At 37.1% G+C, this 18,584-nt stretch overlaps 1 protein-coding gene across 1 annotated transcript in view; it reads left to right on the top strand.

The window, feature by feature from the left end:
* Impbeta11 (importin beta11) overlaps window positions 1-18,584 on the top strand; it is a 257,037-nt gene that overhangs the window by 187,647 nt on the left and 50,806 nt on the right. The window lies entirely within an intron of this gene.

The following is an 18,584-nucleotide window of genomic DNA, read 5'->3' on the forward strand; positions in this document are numbered from 1 at the left end:
AAGTATGGGGGGAGGGGGATGCCGGAAACTTTGCTCTAGAGACTAAACATAGGTTTCACCACTTCAAGCCTCCAATAAGCAAAGTGGTGGTATTTCACTTTGGTATTGCAGTAGATATGAATAAAAATCACAACAATCTTTTTCTGTTTTCATTAGGGTAACGTTTTCAAAAATTGATTTGCGGAATTTCCGAAGTATCGCTCCTGGATTCCTTGATTTATTTTATTTCTGATCATTGTCATTGATTTGTATGAATCCATAATACTCAAGTCACTTTTCTCAAGAATTTTAGTAGTAACATCTAGCAATTCTCCAACATTGACAAAAGAGTTAAAAACAACTTGCAATTTTATTTCTGAATCTGTATCCTCACTTTGAAATAATTTGGAGAAAAATTTCGGGCAATCATCAATACTTTGGATATAGCTCTTAATAGCAGGCCAGTTTTGAAGTAATCTTTTGACAGCTGGTGTTAAAGGCAACCATCTTGTTGGTCATGGTGTACCAATTCAGACCAGTCCAGCTCCACAAAGTAAAAAAATGATTCTAAGTTTTTCCTTCTTTTAGCTGATACAGAAAAAAAATTGTAAGTTTTCAATACAATGTTTTCTATATCTACTTCAAAACTGTCACAAACATATTTTGTGGCATTATGCAATATATGGTTAGCACAATTAGCTTTGACAATATCGGCATTACTTGCCCTTAACGACTGAAAAACAGAGTGATATTTTCCAAAATTTACATTTGCATTATCAGCAGTGATAATGCAAATATCAACGTGCACTGTACGCAGAAATATATTTTTGGTTAAGGTGAAAAGTTTCAAGCTTTTCTAACAGCATTTCAGATATACAGGGTGTTTCGAAAATATTGGTACAAACGTTTAGGAATGTGAATCGCATAGGAACATCTAAAAGAATGTGAATCGCGTAGGAACCCATAACCGGAAACGTCATGGGAAAGCAGTAGCAGAGGCACAAGAAGCAGAAATGACACAAGACAGTAATTAGTGGCAAACATTTATTTGACATAATATTAACAATGGAGTACGAGATGGATGCATTTCATGCATCCATCTCGTACTCCATTGTTAATATTATGTCAAATAAATGTTGACATAATATTAACAATGCATGCGTGACACTGACGCAGCATGGATTGGCAGACATGGCCGAACACACCTGGAGTTTCTTTGACAGTAGCAGTAGCGCAGGCGAGTCTTGCCACGAGATCCATTTCCATCACCACAGGCGATTCATATACGATAGATTTGAGGGCCCCCCCACAGAAAGAAATCAAGGCTCGATAAATCAGGTGAGCGTGGGGGCCAGGCAACAGGTCCACCATGGCCAATCCATTGACGCCCAAAACGCCTGTTCAAATGGTCACGAACACACCTTCCATAATGGGCAGGCGCCCCGCCATGTTGAAACCAAATGTTGCCTCTCACATTTGCTGAAACATCGTCAAGTAACCCTGGTAGAAGTTGTTCAAGAAAGATCCGATATTTAGTGGAGTTCATGCGGGATGGTAACAGGTATGGGCAGACTAAGCAGTCACCAACCATACCTGCCCACACATTTATTGCGAAGCGATGTTGTGCTGCATGGGGGCGCACACCGTGTGGGTTGTCATGAGCCCACACATGAGCATTGTGCTGATTGAATAAGCCTTCACGAGTGAAATAAGCCTCATCCGTGAACAAAACATAGGCTGGAAAATTCAAGTCTTGAACACTTTCTTGGAGAAACCACTGCACAAAAGCCACATGTGCAGGATGATCTTGGGGGAGCTGTAACTGAACCCTTTGGAGATGAAAGGGGTGTAAGGAATCGGTGTGCCAGACACACTGTACACTGCAACGAGACACTCCTAAGGTAGAGACAATGGCACGTGTGCTGGTAGTAGGATTATTCTGGATGGCATTCAACACACTTTCTTCCATGGCGGGAGTTTGCTTCGAACGTGGTCTGCCCGCACTACTCCTGTTATCTCTAAATGACCCATAATCGCACAAATTTTGATGCACACGCGCAAACAAACGGTGGTCCTGTACATGTCTGTCTGGGAAGCATTCTCCATAAATGCATCGAGCGGCTCGTCCATTACCCTCTGCTAATCCATACACTAGGGGTGTATGTCTGCCAGCTTACAGTTTGTATAACGATGCATGCTCTTTGTGTGGCGACTACTGCTTGAATGAGTAAACCAGAAATTTTCCTTCTTGCGAACTGATGAACAGCGCCGTCTACCGACTTCTGTGACGTTTCCAGTTATGGGTTCCTATGCGATTCACATTCCTTTAGATCAAGGGTTCCCAACCTTTTTTTTGCTTGTGGACCCCCTGAGTCCTAACTTTACGTATGTGGACCCCCATATACGCATATGTAATATTCCTAAATGAAATATTTATTTGTAGGTTAGTAAAAGCTAATAATTAAACGATTCCAATATAATATAAAAAATGTAAATTACAAATTTTGAAAATTTTAATTGTAAAAATATGTTTCAGTTTTTTCTTGTAATGACAGAATTAGTAAAAAAAAAATTAAAAAAATACTATTTCAAACAACATATATAAATTTATTCCTAAGACTATTAAATAGGATCCCATTAAATAGGCCCTACTAATGAGATCCTTGTGGCTGATGTTTTGATATTAGCATTTTAATATCTGGCTCCAATTTTGTGAGAGTCAGACGAAGATCACCTCTTTTTACTATATCAAGTTGATTATGATTTTTTGTTAACAACTGTGTTACACAACTAAAGCCAGATTCCACAAGATAAGATGATGGGAAAACAATGATATACATTTTAGCTTTCTCCTATAAAAGCGGATATTTACATGCAATGTCACTATTCTTCCATACATCATGCTTTCCTTTTTTTGAATAGACTTCAGACTGTCTCATCAGACTGCAATTCAACAAGTTCCTCTTGTAAATCAGTTTCAACATCAGCGACATTTACCTCAAATGGAATCAGCACCCAATCTAGGATGTTCAGTTCTAGTAAGTCCTTGAACCAAATTTACATGTCTTCATAAATTTTGTTTTAAATGATCAACATACACAACACAATCATCATCTTTTAAATCACTGCTAACTGAAGCAAGGTTTGAAAACTGATCAAACGCACAGCGTGAGATATTAAGACTGTATAATTTGAGTTTTCCTAGGAATGCATTGATGGCTTCTTTGCTAAATATTAAATCACAATTATGTCCTTGCTGCAGCTTATTAAGAGAATTCAGTTTTTCAAACACATCTAAGAGGTAAAATATGTCTGTTTTCATGGCAACCAACTGTTTTCCAATCTCCTTTTCATTTAGAAATGATACAATACTGTCCCAAAGGGCGACGAAGACAATTGCCTTTAGACAACCATCGCACCTCTGTATGCAGTACAAGGTGGTCAATTTTCATCACAAAATTTGCGAAAGAGATGATCTTGAATAGCATTACCCTTAATGAGGTTGACAGTGAATCACACAATTTATGCAAAACACTTTTGGCAATGCATTTTTTAAATGAGTGATAAATCCTCTGTACCTACCGACCATGGAAGGAGCACTATCAGTAGCACAAGCCATTAAATTTTCGAGTGGAATATTTTTTTTCTCTAAAATAAGACTGGACTTCCTTAAATATTGTTTCACCTTTAGTATCTGTTTTGAGGAATCTTGCAAAAAGCATTTCCTCTCTGAGTTGATTATCATCCATACATCTTACATATGCCAATAAAAGTGCTTCATTGCCCATCAAAGTTGATTCATTGAGTTTCATTGCAAACTGTTTCACTCGTAATTAAGCAATAAATTGATTTTCTACATCTTTAGACATTTCATCAATGCGTCTAGATATTGTGTTATTGCTCAAAGGAAGGTTATCGGTAATTTCATGTGCATTTTTGTTTAAAATTGTTGAAATTACAACTGATATCGAAGGCAAGATGACAGTTTCACCAATGCTATGTGGCTTTCCAGATTTTGCTATTATTTTGCTGATTTCATATGATGCTAATAAACCGCTATCTTTATTGCTTGCTTGTTTACTAAAAATCTGATCCAATTTGTTTCTTCCTTAAAAGTTGTCTTGTAGTTTTCGGAAATACTCCACTGATTTTTTTTTCTTTTCGCTGTGCATTGTCTCCAAATGGTGTCGAAGCTTACTTGGCTTCATGCTATCATTAGACAGCACAGTTATACATATAAGGCACATTGGTTTTGTGATATTCTCTGGTGATTCAGTAAAACCATATGACAGATATTCAGTCAAGTATTGTCTCGTTTTTCTTCTTTGCATGAGCCATGGGTAATCTGAAAACAATAATAATATTATTAACCTATAATATTTAATGTTGGAAATGCTTGTAGGTACTAATGGAAATATAGTTCACTAGAACAATAATGTTCAATAACACAAACAATAGATTTCACCACGATGATGCCGATTACTCACTATAGAATGAAATGACTGACTGACTCTTTCTAGATTAGTCGGTGCTTAAATAATGTTTTCTTCAAGAATTTTCTATGGAAAGAATTTTTTTTTTTTTTTTGCATCAACTAAAGAAGGTTCCAGAAAATACGAGTATCTTCTAACTGCGAATTTCTGGACTTTTCTATGACATTAGTTTATTTTATTATTATTATTTTTATTTAACAAATTATTTTATTTATATTTTATCTGGAACCCCTTAGCTCATATTATGGACCCCCAAAATACAATTTTTTTTCTTGTGGACCCCCTCAAAGCTTCTATGGAACCCTGGGGGTCCATGTGGATCTCGGTTGGGAAACGCTGCTTTAGATGTTACCCCTAAACGTTTGTACCAATATTTTTGAGACACCCTGTAGAAATAGTTGTTTCATCAGTCCTTTCAACAACAGTTAACAATTTATTTTCTATACCTTTAGTAGGATCAAAATATCTAATGCATATGGGAAAAAGCTTTCTGTTGCCCTTGTTTGAAGCATCTGTAACAACACAAAAGAACTGACTGCATTTAGTTGGATCATTAAGAATGTCCACAAAGTCTTCTACACTTTTAGGAGCTAGAAAATTTTTAATTAACAGTTCTGATTTTGTTCTTCCACAACACAATTTTGTTGCAATATCAGAATCATGGAATAAGGATGATGCCAGTTTGTTACCACAGTCCAAACTATTGTAACTATGATTTTGTTTCGCATTTTGGTATATTAACCCTAGTTCACATGTTGTCAGTCACACTATTGTATTTTGGTTTTTTAAAGCTAACAAAATAGCTTGATAACTTGTTTACATCCACATTTCCCTTTTCTTTTTGCTGATGCCCTTTGTATTGTGCATGGTGCTTAATGTCGAATTGACCACTATAACTGATAGAAAAATTATTTTGCGCATTTTGCGAGGCACGATCCTCTGAAGAAGAAGAAGAGGGAGCCACCCATGCAAGTTTCTTCCCACTTCTTTAAGTAGACTTGCTTATACTGCAATTTCTTCTTTTTCTTGGGAGAGTGTTGGGGGGATTAATGGACTTTGATTCTTTACTCATTTTATCAAAAATTATTCAATAGCAATCTAAAAATAATAATAAAAATTAAAAAAAAAAATTAATAGTAAAAGTTGCACAAATATCGAATATTGTCTGTCAGCTTAACAATGTATTTCAGATGCAGAGAGAATTAAATTAACAGTATATAACAATTTGTTAATCTTACCTCATCAATAAATAATCCAAAGCCCACATCTCTCCTAGGATGTTGCTCTCAGTTTGAGAAAGAAAGAACTGTTAAGAAGAAATAATGCACACGAGTGTTTTTATATTTAAAAGTACCAATAATAGCACACAGTGTACATTAAATTTCTATAAAGTTCAATATTCCTTACCATAAATTTTTAACATCTTCACATTTCAATGTGTGATAAACTATGTTGCATCCTTCTCCCACTATGGACAATGAAAGTGAAAGAACAATATGTTCTGTGACTTGTTCTGCCTTTCCAATGGTAGGCACCTGTTGAAAAAGCGTTGTTGCCAACAGTTTTTGAATAGTTGCAGCATCATCTGATGGTTGTGTTAGCAACCAAGTTTTAACTATATTTACTGGGACGTTTAAAACATGATTTTCATCGTAAAAAGAAAAAAAAAAAAAGAAAACCTACTTATAGGCAAATTAAAAATGTAAACCGTAAAATCAACCAAAAAAACATACAGTTTCCAGGAAAAACGTAGGACTTGGCAACTCTAGATGCAAGCCAATTGTGATATACAACATTCTTATCTTGAACAGCCTTAGCACATTTATTGGAAAAACCTTTTTTAGATTAGCTTAGAAAATATTTGTACAGGTCATCGAGGACTACTTTGTGTATTTATTACAGGTAACTTCAGTGTTTCGTGAAACATGCTTTTTTGAGTTATAACTAATATCTCTGATTTTATTGATATTATGGATCCTTGTAATTGGCCAAGAACATTTCAAAGTTACTGTATTTTGAGGAGGAGGAAACTTGAATAATGAAATGAAATTTGACTGCTAGCAGTGTTAAAGTTCAGCATTCGTAGTGATTTTAGTAAGGATAATTCAACATTCAAGGGAAGCATCCAAGGTATTAATCTTGGAAGCTACTAGGCATTTCATACCAACTAACAAATACTGTTCAAGATTTAGGCCTAAATTGATGTCGAATGAACTAATGAGACTTGTGGCAGAGAAGAAAAATGCGTGGGATGCATATAAATTATCAGGTGACACAGAAACCTATGGTAGATATAAGCTAGTCTGTAATCAAGTCACAAAGGAAGTTAGGCAAGCGAAGGCAGATTACGAGAAATCTTTGGCAGAGGATGAAAAGAAAACCAGCAAAGACTTTTTTACTTATATAAACTCTAAAAGGAAGGGGATGAATCAGGTTGGTCCACTTGATATCGATGGATTAATGGTTGATGATCCTACTCAGATAACTGACAAACTGAATGATTATTTTGCATCTACATTCACACATGAGGAGTTATTTAGGGAGGGGAATGCCAAAAGTTTATCAAACTCTAAAAAGGAACTAAATGATTTTGTAATAACTGAGAGCAAAGTGGAGGAGAAATTGTTGAAGTTAAACATAAGAAAGGCACTAGAGGTGGATGGGATCTATCCAGTTATATTAAAGGAGGCAGCTAAGGAAGCAATCAAACCCTTAACTGTAATTATGAGAGCATCCTTGAACTCAGGGGTGGTCCCCATGAACTGGAGATGTGCAAATGTATTCCCAATTCACACGGAGGGGGGAAGGATCAAAGGGTGACACAAGTCATTACAAAACTGATAGTTTAACTTCTGTTCCCGGGAAAATAATGGAGTCACTGGTTAAAGAAGCATTGCAGGATCATCTAGACAAGACTGCAGTAATAATTCAGACACTGCATGGGTTTGTTAAGGGGAAAGTCTTGCCTTGACCAATTTGATTGGATACTATGATGTGGTCACAAAGGAACTGGATGCAAAAAAATAATTTTGATATCATATACTTGGATTTCAGGAAAGCTTTTGATACTGCTGCACATGGAAGACTACTGTACAAATTGGAGCATCATGGCATTAAGAGCAAGTTGCTACAATGGATAAAAGGATGGTTGAGTGGGAGAAAACAGAGTGGTAATTAATGGATGCTGCTCTTCGTGGACAAATGTTATTAGTGGAGTCCCGTAGGATTCAGTGTTGAACCCACTGTTGTGTTGTATATTTATCAATGATATTGATGAAGGTATATCCGGCTTAATGTCCAAATTTGCAGATGATACAAAGGTTGGCTGGGGTAATGACACTATGCTACTGTAACAGGATCTAGAAATGTTTGGCAGAAGGGCTGAGAAGTGGCAACTGAAGTTTAACATTGACAAATGCAACGTACTGTATATGGGTAGCAGTAACCCCAGAGTGTAGTACCACACAGTTACTAACTGTGTGGTACTACACTCAGGGTGGTAGAGAATGAAAAAGACCTGGGGTAATTGTGCAATCAGATATGAAATTTTCTGAGCAGTGCAGACAGGCTGCTAGCGCTTGTCATGGAGTCTTGTCAATGATATACAGGAATTTTGCTAGTAGGGAAAAGGAGGTGATTATTCCCCTTGTGTAAGGCAATGGTGAGGCCATGCATTAAGTACTGCATGCCCCGTATGCTTTAGACATAATTTGGGACCTTGTAAACGATGATAACATAAAAATTAATAATACCAGACTTCCTAAAGAATAGCATCTTTGGACTAACAAAATTATTAGTAAATGCCAATTACATTCTCTTTCAAGAAAAAATATATAGACAGATTTTTTGGTCTGCCAATGGGTCTAAACATCAGTGGATGCATTGCTGAGCTGTACTTAGATAAATTAGAGAAGATTCATCTTTATCCATTTATACCACAGATCACATATTATGGAAAATATGTGGATGACATCCTGATTATTACAGATCATTTGACCATAAACAATGTTCTACAGGTTTTTAATAATATCCATTCGAGATTAAAATTTACACTGCAAATTGAAGCAGAAACACATTCCATTAATTTTCTTAATTTTACTATACACAGATTAGATCATAAACTAAATTTTAGTATATATAGAAAACCAACTAATAAGAGAATGCTTTTACATTTCCATAGTTATCACCCTATTCATATAAAAAATCAGTCATGTTGAATCAATTTCTTAATGCTTTTAAATATTCCTCTTCTCAGATTTCATTAACAACAGAGATAAATGAATTAACCAGAAGATTCATACTTAGGGGTCATCCTTTAGCCTCCATAAATAAAGTTAAAGCATTAGCACAGGAAAAATAAACAATAACTTTGCAGCACACATTGTATGAAAATCGGAATTGGACAAAACGCATTTCATTACCATCCCATATATCTTGCATTGGTACAATAAACTTAATCAAATATGCAAGGGTACTGACATGAAAATTATAGCCGAACCCATGAACAACTTATACACGTTTTTAGAAATCAACCATTAAACAATACATTCCAATTACAACATGACCTCGTATACAGCATCCCATGTAAAAACTGCGATGTGATTTATGTAGGATCTACCATGGGGGGGGGACACAGTTTTGAGCAAAACAACACGAAGCTTCAGTTTGGGTGGGTCGAGCAAATGCTTCAGAACTTTCACTTCATGCAATAAATGAACAACATTCATTTGGCTTTAAATAAATAAAATTATAAATATTCAACATAACTACTATAAATTACTTATTGCAGAAACCCTAGAGATGAAGTTATGTAATAATTCAATTAATATCTGTAGACCATTCTTATTATCGGACGATTGGTCATTTATGCACATGCGTGAAGAACAAAAATTACTACATAAGACAAATGCTTCTGGTTGATTTATGTGTTGCTCTTATTCCTGTGAACATGTAGTTTCGAAAAGTTTTAGTCCAACTTAAGGAAAGAAGAGAAAAAATGCTCCATATGCAGCTAAGCTTTTTAGACTATCTAAATTTCAAAATTTTTAAATTTAACGTTGATAGACATACGTAATATTTTCCTTACTGGCAGAAGTATGGTGGTTGAAAACTGGGGTTGTGTTGAGTGCTTAATATTGAGACTGTGGGGTTTGATTCACTGTTGTTCTGAAAGTGGGGATGATGATTATAATATTTTTTATAAGTTTTATATCATCATCATAATTAAATTTTAAAGCTTTGGACTAGGATAGTTGATTGAAATAGAAGCAATCCTATATCAAAAATAAAGGTAATCCCTGTTGTTGATTTCACATTAAGTACTGTGTACAGGTTTGGAGGCTTCATTTTAGGAAGATTGTAGAGTTGCTAGAACAAGTTCAGAGAAGGGCAACAAGATTGGTACTCTTACCAAGAAAGTCTTAAGTTCTGTAAATTGCAGTTTCTGGAGGCTAGGCACCTGCATTAAGGTGCATAAGGCCTTGAATGTTTTCAGCAGGCTCAATGCTGATGGGATTCTTCTTCTTGCTCAAATTACGAACCTGAGGGGCCATAAATTCAAATTGCGGAAAGACAGTTGTAGAATAGATGTGTGGAAATTTGCCTTTTGTCACGGGTTGTTCATTGCTGGATCAGATTTCTATCTGTCATGGAAGCTGACAGCTTAAATAAATTCAAGGTAGAATTAGACAAACTTTTAGATCAAATGGATGGGTAAAATGGGAATTTTTTTTTTTGCTGATGCTGTTATAAGCTTGCTTTCTTGCATCATATGCCTCTACTAATGCTAATATTTCATAAAATGTTTATATGATGTACAGTTCCACCCTTCTCAGAAAAAAGGATTGTTATCAAAATTTCATAGCATACACAAAAGCTTTATCAATATGAAAATAAAAGTAAATGAACCAGAGTTCAGTGTACTTCAGTGTTCAGTTATTTATAGAAACTTGTCTTACTAAATATATGCTACTGATATTTGAGTTTGAGGGTTTTTCAGGTCCCCCACCTTCCACTGATTGACTCTTAATGGATTTAATCCCCAATGACAATGAAATCTGTAAAATCTGCCACTTTAGAATCCACAATACTTTAAAATAGGCCACATTTTACAAAACAATCATTTTTAAACATTTTACAATTGGGAAATATTAAGAATGGAATTCGGCACTCACAACAGTGATTGTATTTGTCTTTAAAAATCAATGCAAAAAAAAAAAGAAGACATTTCTTTCTTTATGAGATCCTTGCAGGACTATCTTGCCCTTTTATCTGTTTTTTGTGACCAGCAGGATTTAAATTGCTTTGATAATACAACACTTTATTCTCACAACAGAACAAACTTGCAGAGTGAGTTGCCCTGGTATTTCACCACTTTCAAATAGATGGCCTCACCAAAAGGTTAAAAATTGTTATTTAAAAGATGAGATTGCTATGACAGCCTGTTTCAGGACTAACTGGCCCCCCATCAGATACCAAGCTTTCTCTAGTGACAACACATGGGTAAAACAATTGTGAAGAAGTTGTTTGATGTGAGTTGCCATGTGGTATACAAAAATCCAAGTTTTCAGAGTTGTAATTTAGTACAGTACTAGGGGAAACTCATTACGGAGACAATTTGTTCTGTAGCGAGAATTAAGATCATAGCATTATCCATGTCATTTAAATCATGCTGGCTGCAAAAACAGATGAAAGGAGATAGTTATAAATTTTACAGATTAAATTTTAAGCAAAGTTGTTTTTGCTTAACATTCATTGAAATGTGCCCCTTTAAAACTGCTCAACCACTAAGTATATCTCTATAAAATCCAGATCTTCTCATTCCACAAGTGTACTGGATTTTAAAGGATTTACTGTAATTGTAAGTTTTTTCATCCCTTTGTTCCATTCGCCAATCTTGCCCGTCTCTGTACTCGTTCCTTTTTTTTTTTTTTTTAATGGTGAAAGAGTATTCAATGTGACTTATGATTGGAAGAGTTCTATTTTTGCTTTCCAATGTTTACTGTTTTAACAAATATCAGAAAGCAAACTACCACATTTTCATACTATTTTATGCAAAGTGAGAACAAAGTAATAGAGCAAATTTGTAATGTAGTTGTGATAAAATTAGCATTAGCATTAGTAGAGGCATTTGATGCAAGAAAGCAAGCTTATGCAGCATCAGCCCAAAAAAAAAAAAAAAACCCACTTCCAACTTCACCCCTCTATTCGTTCAAAATACCTGTCCAGCTGAGCCTTAAACTTATTTAGGCTATCAACCTCCACCACAAGGGATGGAAGTCTGTTCCACCAACCAACCAGCCGCTGGCTAAAGGCAAATTTCCGCACGTCTATCCTACATCTATCTTTCCTCAATTTGAATTTATGCCCTCTCAGGTGATTTTCCTGAGCTAGAGGAAGAATCCCATCAGCATTGAGCATGCTTAAACCATTCAAGGCTTTATACACCTCTATCAGATCACCTCGCTGGTGCCTAGTCTCCAGACACTGTAATTTGCAAAACTTAAGCCTTTCTTCGTAAGAGCACTCCTTTGTTCCATTCACTAATCTTGTTGCCCTTCTCTGTACTCATTCCAGCAGCTGTACATCCTTCTTGAAATGAGGCCTCCAGACCTGTATACAGTACTCTAGGTGTGGCCTGACCATCGCCATTATACAATGGAATAATCACCTCCTTATCCCTGCCGGAAAAATTCCTGTATATCATTGACAATACTCCATGAGCTACTGTTGCAGCCTGTCTGCACTGCTCAGAGAACTTCATATCTGCCCGCACAACCACCCCCAAGTCCCTTTCATTCTCTACCACTGTCAGTGTAGTACCACAGAGTTGATACGTTGCTCTGGGGTTGCTGTTTCCCATGTGTAGTACTTTACATTTGTCAATGTTAAACTTCATTTGCCACCTCTCAGCCCATCTGCTCAACCTTTCCAGATCCTGTTGCAGCAGCATAGTGTCAGTAGTGTCCTTGACAACCCTGCCAACCTTTGTATCGTCTGCAAACTTGGACATTAAGCCCGATATACCATCATCAATATCATTTATAAATACAGAATACAATAATGGACCCAACACTGAGCCCTGAGGGACTCCACTAATAACATCAGTCCACGATGAGCAGTGTCCATTGATTACCACTCTCTGTCTTCTCCCCCTCAACCACCCCTTTATCCATAGCAGCAATTTGCCTCCAATGTCACACTGCTCCAATTTGTGTAGCAGTCTTCCATGTGCAACAGTATCAAAAGCCTTTCTAAGATCCAAGTATATAATATCAAAGTTATTCCCTGCATCCAGTTCTTTTGTGACTGCATCATAGTATCCAATCAAGTTGGTCAGGCAAGACTTCCCCTTAACAAAACCATGCTGTGTCTGAGCTATAACTGAAGTCTTGTCTAAATGATCCTGCAGTGCTTCTTTAACCAGTGCCTCCATTAATTTTCCCGGAACAGAAGTTAAGCTCACAGGTCTATAATTACTTGTGTCAGCCTTTGATCTTCCTTTGTGAATTGGGGTCACATTTGCACATTTCCAGTCTATGGGTACCTCCCCTGAGTCCAAGGAAGCTCTCATAATTATGGCTAAGGGTTTGCTTACTTCCTTTGCTGCCTCCTTTAATATAACTGGATAGATCCCATCCACCCCGGGTGCCTTTCTTGTGTTTATCTTCAACAGTTTCTCCTCCACTTTACCCCCAGTTATTTCAAGATTCTGTAGCTTACTGCTAGAGTTGAATACACCTCTGGCATTCATCTCGCTGAATAACTCCTCATGTGTGAATGTCGATGCAAAATATTCATTTAGTTTGTTAGCTACCTGAGCAGGATCATCAACACTTGACCCATCAATATCAAGTGGACCAATCTGATTCATCCCCTTCCTTCTAGAGTTTACATAAGTAAAGAACTCTTTGCTGTTTTTCTTTGCATCCCTTGCCAAGGATTTCTCGTAATCTGCCTTCGCCTGCCTAACCTCCTTTGTAACTTGGTTGCATATCAACTTGTATCTATCATAAGCTTCTGTGTCATGTGTTAATTTGTATGTATCCCATGCATTTTTCTTCTCTGCCATATGCCTCATTAGTTCATCTGACATCCATTTTGGCCTAAACCTTGAACAATATTTCTTAGTTGGTATGTAAAGCCTAGTAGCTTCCAAGATAAGTTCTTTGAATGCTTCCCATTTTGAATTTGCTGTTGGTAACATCATCAGTTGGTTCCACTGTATAGAATTTAAATACTGTCTCAGTCCATCGTAGTCGCCTTTACGGAAGCAATAACCCTTCCCTTTACCCCTAATGGTAGTTACCTCTTTCAGTAAATCCCACTTCAGCACACTGTGATCACTGCCACCTAGTGGTTCATTTATCTGCAGATTCTTAATGCATGAAGAATCACTGCTGATAATCAAATCAAGAGTATTACTCCCTCTAGTTGCCTCCCGAACATGCTGATGTAGAAAACAATCATCCAATAAATCCACAAAAGTCCTGCTAGTGTGTGAGTAACCAGCCCCCAAATTCCAGTCAATATCTGGGAAATTAAAATCTCCCATTATAAGACACTCTGATTTACTGGCCCACTCTATTTCCCTGTACAGTTCCTTATTATACTCATCAGAGTCATTAGGCCTATAGCACACTCCTACTCAATTTTGATCTCCCAATGTTTATGTCACACCAAACTGACTCCACACTGCACTGTCCAGCGATGTCGACTGGCTTCACTTCCTTGGTTTTTATGTGTTTCTTAACTAATAGCATAACCCCTCCTCCCTTCCTATCCTGTCTATCCTTTCTGTAGACGTTGTACTCCCCAAATTGCAGTTCTGCATCCCTTATATCTGTGTGACACCACGTCTCTGATATCCCAACAATATCTGCCTTCGATGTTTTGAGCAATACCTCAAATTCATCAAATTTATTTACTAAACTCCTAGCATTGGTGTACACGCAAGTATACCTGCACCTGTTTCTATTCTTAGCTACCCTAACACAACCCATGTGTTTACTTGTACCGCAATGGCTCCCTGCAGTCTCTGAAATACCATGCATCTTGTTTTTCAGGCTTCTGCTCATTCTAATAGAAGCAGTGCAAGAATCTCTTTCACCTCTGCCAGTGGCTACTGTCAATCTATTGGTCTTTGTCTCCCCCCAAGCTAGCAGTTTTCCGACCCACCTAACACTGCCTCGATAGCATCAGCAAATATTCTTGCACCCTTTCTATTTAAGTGTATCCCATCCCTGTAGAAGCAATCTCTCCTGTTAACAAGTACAGTCCAGGCTGAAAAAAATTCTACCCCTTGAGCCTTGCACAATCTTTCCAGGGCCGAATTGATTGACAAGGCTCTCATCATATACTCCCTCCTATCGTGTCTGGGCAGAATTGCAGACACTTTCAAATTCAACCCTAATTCTCGGCTTTTGTTCAACAGTGACCTGTACTTGTTAAGTAATTCTGCCGGTCTCCTACTCTTAATATTATTAGTGCCAACGTGTACAACTATATCACCTTTTGTGCCCTTAAAAGATGATATTCGCTCTACAACGTCATCAACCTTTGCCCCTGGCAGACATACCCTGGTCCTGTTCCACCTATCTTTTTTACAAAGAATGTTCCCCGTTTCCCTGACAATAGAGTCACCAACAACTACTAGTTCCTTCGGGACCAGCGCATTCTGCCTTAGGGGTTGTCTCCGTGTCACGCGATGCCCAAGTGCAAGCTCTGGCGTTGATGTGGGCAGCTGAGAGCTTGATGGTCCCCTCAATTTAGTTTCTTCGAGGGCATCCACCCTGTCCTTCAAGCTCTCATATAGGCCCACAAGAACGCCGAGTTGTTGCCTGATATCGATACACTCCTTGCATCGCGCACACACAAAGACATCCCCCTTGGCAGTATCATGTCCCGTACCCGATTGCTCTGCAAACATCAAGCAAACAGTGCATTTTATAAGGCTGTGAGTCGGAGGACAACTGCCCCCCTCAGTTCTGCTCTGAGCCACAGCACTTCCATTAGCTTGAGCCTTTTGCTTTGCTGCTCTGGTCTGAGTCATGATTCTATTAATTTATTAATTAATTATGTTATGTTATTAATTATATTACGTTTGTAATCTAAGTCGTTATATGTATTTATTTAAACGTACAATTTAACTGCTAACAAAGTTCAACTAACGCTATCTAGTACAGTATATAACCTACGGTATATCTAGTACGGTATCACAATGGCGGGAAAGTTACTAACGGTAACGGTAGTTACGAACACGTGGAAACCCTTACCGATACTTTTACAAGGCCGAGTAAAGAATAAATACACCAAATTAATCAAAAAATCACAAAATAATGTTATACTACTAAATTTAAATCAAAAGTTTTAGAAAAACAATAATTTCAAATCAATAAATAAGAAAAATCCACTTAGCGGCTTTGAACACGACCGTCACTAGTAGCCTCGTCAGCAGACTCCCTGGTTTTTTCTCAAGAATTTTCTCAAAAATGACCAGGTTTTTTCTCAAGAATGGAATGCATATGTCTAATGGTTTTCTACACTATCTGACAATATAAAATCCCAAATTTCCCATCTAAAGGTAATGACATTGTCTTATGTTTTTATTGCAGGTAATTCTTTTCGTGCAATATAAACAATTTTCTTTTTATTGGGTTAAGTATTGATTCTTACTTCAGCATCTATTGCTCAACAATGCATTAATTTTCATTATTGATATATTTACAGAGTAGATTTATAGTTTTTAAGCATAATATATTACAATTTCCAAATTACAATTGGAAATATACTATGCTTCATCAGTAACATAAATATTAGTATAGTGCAGTACTTTGCTCCATGGGGAACTTGTCCATAAATACCCAACAATTTTTAATAATATTGTGTGGTTTTTGTGTGTTGAAAACTTGGTGCCAAATATGTTGGCATTGCATAATACCAAAAACCACAATAGTAAGATAAATAATTGTTAAGGTATTAAAAATTATTACTGTATAAGGAATTTTTTTGTGCAGGAACATATAAAAAGGGATGTTATACATTATTTATCATTTTTTGCCCAGGAGACAAACAGGTGGCACTCAGTGCAGGAAATCATATTATGAGAGAAAAATATAAGGTGGTTTCATTATATTTGGGAATATTTCAATGCATCAGGGAAGTCAATTTGTTTCCCATTTCTGACAGCTTCTCGTGTGATGATAATACAGATCTTCCAGTGATGTGAATTTTTTTTTAATTTATTTATTTATTTTTTTTGTTTACTTTAACATACAGAGTTGACAGAAATCATGGGATACCTACTTAATAGCAGGTAGGCCCACCTTCCGCCTGGTTAAGGGCAGTCACATGGTGAGGCATTGAGTCCACTAGTTCACAAAAGCGTTCCACAGGTATTTCCATCCATCCATGCTTGCTGCACTGCTGTCCATAATTCCATTGCATTCCTGGGTGGAGGATTCAAAGCTCGAACGGACCTTTCCACAGCATCCCATCCACAGGGTTCATATCTGGTGAATGAGGGGGGCCATTCCATGGTGGTAAAAATCTGTGGAATGCTCTTCGAACTGTGTTCTAGCCACCATGGCTCTGTGGGGAGGCACATTGTCCTGCTGGAAGAGTCCATTGTCCTGTGGGTGCACAATGACCATGAAGGAATGCAGATGGTCTGCAAGGATGGACATGTAACCTGGACCATGCTTCTAGATGTACCAGAGGTCCCAATGTGTGCCACTTGAACACGCCCCCAGACTATTAACAACCGTCCACCTGCCTGAACAGTTCCTTGTTGACATGACAGGTACATAGCCTCATGCGGTTTCCACCAGGTATGCACCTTCCTGTCTGCTCAAAATAACTGGAAATGTGACTCATTGGACCAGGAGACCAGTCTTCACTCATCCAAGGTGCCAATGTTCTTTTGCCCACTTGAGGCATAGAGTCCTGTGTCATGGTGTTAACAATAGGACTCTGGTGGGTCGACAGCTCCCATAACCTATTGCAGCTAATGATCACCTGATGGTCTTGGTGGAGACATTTCTGGTACCTACCTTGTTGAAGTCGGCGGTGATTTGTGCCACTGTCGCTCTCCGGTTGGCTGAAACAGGTTGACGGCTACGTTCATCTACCACCTTTCTCCACCCACAGGCTGTCCGCGATGAGATGTTATTCCAGGAATGGCATATTTCCGATACACTCTTGATACTGTTGAACGGGGTTAGTGCAATTTCTGTACTACCTCTGCGTTAGAGTGACCCATGCGTTGTGCACTCATTATCATCCATCTTTCAAAGTCAAAACTCACTATGTTTATCCATACTTACATCGAATTACCATCTACGTGAATTCAGTGATGCAATTTACCTGTATACCTGCCAAGCGGTGGGTTTGTCCACTAGCAGAGGGGTGACAGCGTGGTGCTGCCCAGGAACCAGGTATCCCATGAATTCTGTCCTTTCAGTGTACAGGTAATGCCCAAAGTTAAAAGCATAATAATAAAATTCATGAAACAAACTGAATTATTACATTAACATCAAATATTTTAAAATAATTGCCTTAAAACTTGCAGAATAAATTAAAATGATAATAGATAATATAAAAATTAACATTAAAATGAAAAGAATTAAGTTTTAAATATCTTTATCAGATGTTTATGAAAATTGTTAAAGTTATCAAAAAACTCCAAATCCATTTGGTGTGAAACCTCATTACTCTGTTAAAAAACTGGTAAAATATATAATTTGTTTGTGATTTATGTATTTTAAGTAAACAGTTTCCCTGTATAATGAAGAGTTTTTTTTGTTAGAGTAAGAATTTAATATTTTGAAAAATACTCAGAGAGGGAAAACTAATTATCTGCATTCTCACCAGTTCATTTGACCTCAGCTATTAACAATTGGTGGGATTTACTAGATGTTCTGTCTTAGAGGTTACTGCATCAAAGGTAAAGTAATTGAAGGGAATTTCACTAAGACACGGTGAAATCTTGGTGTTTTCAAGCTTTTTTTTTTTTTTTTTTTTTTTTTTTTTTTTTTCAGATCAAAGAAAGTAGTGGTCCAGTTATTTGTACTGAGATAGCATTTTTATTTTTTGATTGTAGCATGTTTCTTATCT

The sequence above is a fragment of the Mastigoproctus giganteus genome, chromosome 5 (genome assembly GCF_048544385.1).
Source record: "Mastigoproctus giganteus isolate SK-2022 chromosome 5, ASM4854438v1, whole genome shotgun sequence".
Classification (NCBI taxonomy): Eukaryota; Metazoa; Arthropoda; class Arachnida; order Uropygi; family Thelyphonidae; genus Mastigoproctus; species Mastigoproctus giganteus.